Source organism: Diorhabda sublineata, chromosome 6, assembly GCF_026230105.1.
Source record: "Diorhabda sublineata isolate icDioSubl1.1 chromosome 6, icDioSubl1.1, whole genome shotgun sequence".
NCBI lineage: Eukaryota > Metazoa > Arthropoda > Insecta > Coleoptera > Chrysomelidae > Diorhabda > Diorhabda sublineata.
In genome coordinates, this window is record NC_079479.1 from 13,372,261 (window position 1) to 13,376,556 (window position 4,296).

Below are 4,296 nucleotides of genomic sequence, written 5' to 3' on the forward strand. Positions count from 1 at the left end.
AACGAAGATAAAGTAAAAGAAAAACAAATAGAACAAATCAAAATATTGATAATTGTATATCTTAGAAAACTAAGAATTCAATGTATTCAACGAGAAAGAGATATCAAAGAAAATAAATTAGATGCAATGGAAATTGAGTTACTAGAAGGAAAAACTAGTTACAATTAGAAATGAAATTATGACAAAAAACGATCAAAGAAAACTATTTTGGACATTTAACAATAATAAAACAAAAACAACAAACAGATAAATCAAATGATGATACTGATACAGGATAGGAAAAGGCAAAAGAAAAATGAGAAGAAAAAGGATAAGAGCTAATTTAGAGTATAGCAGGGAAGCCAGCACAAAATTTAAATTAGAGTTTTCCTAAAAAATATACCACCCGGTAGACGTCAAGTTTATAATTTTTTGTTTATAATCCTGACCGCGGAAACATATTAACGTTTCTTTATCATATTTGGATAGTTTATGAGCGTTTTCGTCGTGGGATTGTGGCAAAATTAAGTCCCAACGTGTAATATTTCTAATATATTTCCTAGCTACCCAATATTCCGAGTATTCATCATCAGGGACCGAAAATTTGGAAACAAATCTATGAAAGCATAAGAATAATGAAAATTACTCATATTAATTGATTGCGAATTGCGGTATCTTAATTTTGTTTCCTAAAAAAATATTAAATTGATCAATTTCAATATACAAAATGACGCTTGATGGAAATATTGAGATTATTGACTCCGGTTGCCGTATAAATCGTGATTTATAAAAAACCGTTTTCGAACATAGATTTTTTCACGAAATATGAAAAGTTTTTGATCTCTATCAACATAAAAATTAGTGATGAAAAAATTTTACACCATATACACTTACCAATATCCATGAAAATCTATGGAGGCTCAAGGAAATCAGAGATGAAAAGCTGTAATAATATATTTGATATTCGTAATCATTTTTCGAGATATCCTTTGCAACTAATTTGATGTTCATTATAAATCCTTAAAATTTCAATGAATAATATTTTTAATTTTGTTTATTAATATACAAAATGTCCACAATTTTAATTTATTGAATCGAAAAATTATTTTTTTTGTACAATATGCACATCATTATATAAAATATTCAATAAATATTCCTTAGCAGGTACTAATATTTTACAATGACTGTTTTTGCATCGCTCTGAAGTATACAAGGTACAGTCGAAAGGTATTTAACAAAATGATACAAAAAAAACAATTACTGTTAATTTTCCTTGTATACTTCTTTTTAAATATTAGATGTCACGCCCCCTATTGCATTTCTTGTGAGATATCATCTCTTGGTTAACAGAAAATAGGTACGTGAGATCAGTATTAGTAGTTATTCCAGTAGAATGTATCTTTGATTTTTAAACAGAATTATAAAAAATATTATATATGAGAAAAAAAACACTGTATCCTGCTTTTGTTTCTCATCATTTTATTTTGCTCACCAAGCGTAATTTCTTAATACAAGATTAAAGTTAGTTTATGTATATGAATGTTAATATTAAATATATCGCGTTCTACTGAAATAACTTTATATTAATCAACTCTTAAAACTATTACAACTATTGATAAAACAAAACTCAAAACTAAAATTACAATCACAGATGAAATATAAAAAATAGTCAGCGCATTTTACAAAATTTAGGTTATACCCCAAATACGACAAACAAGTTAAGTAATCTGCCGAAAAGTGTAAAACGGAGCAGCCCTTAACAAAAATTGTTCTGCAGATGTTGTAGATTGCACCCCTGGAAAATTAACCTCTCTAAATAATGTTACTCAGTGTTAAGCAAGAAGTTAATTTCTCGAGGACGCTCTACTCCACAAAACAACAAGCGAATAGATCAGAAATGTAGAAAAAAATGTAAAAAGCTCGATCTAGTTGTTATTGAATCTATGAGTGTATTTATGAAGATTTTAGAAGAGGAAAAGATTTAATAATAGATGATGAAACTCGAAAAGTTGTTAATAAATTTCAATATCTGGGAGGAAATGTTTAGAACCAAACCAAACCAAGCACAGTCATACAATATGGCAATGGAGATTATTCTATGAAGCTCAAGAAAAACAAATAATAAGAAGAACGAAGCAACTGGAATGTTGGGCGATGACAAATGAAATCAAAAAAGAATATTTGAACGAAGAATTATCAGAAGGAATTAGCATGAACGAAAAAGATGAAATAATAAACAATGAAAGCTCAGAAATTAAAATGGTTCGTAGAATAAAGATCAAATTCACGAATACTAATAAACAATTAATGTAAGAGGATGGGAAAGTTGATGAAAAACTGGTTTGAAGGCGAATTGTCGAGGAGGCCAAAGCTTTAAGTTGTGAAATAACTGAGATCATTTTATTGAAAATATATTGCTCTAAAAAAAAAGGTTCAAGCAGTTTTTTCTTAAACCTCATTATTAAAAAGATATTGGAGGTTAAACAGGAGTAATTTTTAGGAAAATTTAATTTTTTATTATTTTTTTGTAAACCTCAGTATTCAAAAGATATTTTTGAAATTAAATTTGGATAACATTTAGAAAAATTTCATTTTTTTTATGAGTTTGATGACGATGTTCCTTTATAGAATGAAATTTTTTTTTTGATGAATAAAATATTATTGTCATAAAGGTATTTAAGTATTTATTCATCTGTGTTTTAAAAAATTCAACTCCAAACTGTTTGTATATATATATATATATATATATATATATATATATATATATATATATATATATATATATATATGTATATCTTTCTGTAAGCTAAATTAACAACAGTGTGTTAGATCTAGATTAAAGCAGTTCACAAAAAAAGTATCCCGAAGGAAATTTTCGCATATTTTAAATATTTCGTGTATTAGGAAGTGCCTTAACGTTTTTGACGAAATTTGGAACGAAATATATATTTTGAAGATTGGGAAGGAACTTAACATGAATTAAAAAAAGACAAATTTGATGAAACTCCAGATTTTTTCATAAAGTGCAAATAATTGAATTACAACAAACAGTTTGTACAATTTTTTTGTCCCCAGAATTTTAGTTCGAGAAAATTTATATTTTAGTTTATAGGAAATTTTGAAACAAGAATTTTCAGGACATTCATCGCTCTATAAAAAAAAACTCTCCTACAAGTTTTTCGTTAACTTCATCATTTGAAAGATACGAGGTCTGGTTATTAAGTAACGAGACGCCTCGTATTGTTGGTTCAAGATAAATAATTTAGACGTATTGGGCAAAACAAATTAAAAAAAAATAATTAGTCTACAGAAACTGTAAGAAAAGAAAAACCTTAGGAAGATATTCACAAAATAACTAAGAATAATAAATATTTAGAATATTTTCTACCAATAGAGAACGTTAACGATAATGCTAAGCTAGAGATATTTTTTACAGAATAGTTGATTTTCTTCAAAAATGCTAATTGGAGCTACAAAACCCTGGAACAAAAATTTTCCATATGTCTTCTTCAATATCGTTCAAATTGTGAGGTTGTCCAAAAATGATTATTACAAGAATGGAACGAAACAATCAATTTTTTTTGAACAAATACTTTAAAACAAAGAAACTTGGATGATTTTGGATAGTTTGGAGGTTTTTTTGATGAAAAAAAAAAAAATAAAAAAACTACACGATCATTACGAAATTAATTCCAAAATTTAAAACGAAACGAATTGATATTAAACTAGAGGTGATGTTCGAAGTTTTCTCTAAACTAAGAATTCAGAGAAAAACTTCGTCAACTGTCCGATATTCAAATGACAATTTAAGAAGTTATTTACTAATTTTCGATTGTCCTTCTGTTATTATGATAAGGTATTGATTTTTTCTCTTTTAGAATGAGAAAAAAATAAAAAACTGTAATGCGGAAGATCATCCATAAAGTGCAGCGCAATATTTTCAACATTAGACTGTTGCACCTGACCAAAATAGTCCTATAAACACATTCTAATGGATTTCAGAAATATTTGATAAAGTAATACTAGCAGCAAATACAAATCCTCCGTATATCAAAATGTCATATACTCTAAGAAAAATTGAAATGTTCACTTACGCTTATTGTGAAAATAAGAAGAAAAAGAAGTGTTCAACGTTTTCATCATATTTTCCGATAAGTATTTTTGACGTGGTAGTAACAACAGTTTAAATTAAGCTCCGAAAGACGTTAATTACACTCATCGGCAGAATGATATTTTTAAATATATATATATATATATATATATATATATATATATATATATATATATATATATATATATTCTGAAAAAATCGTTGAG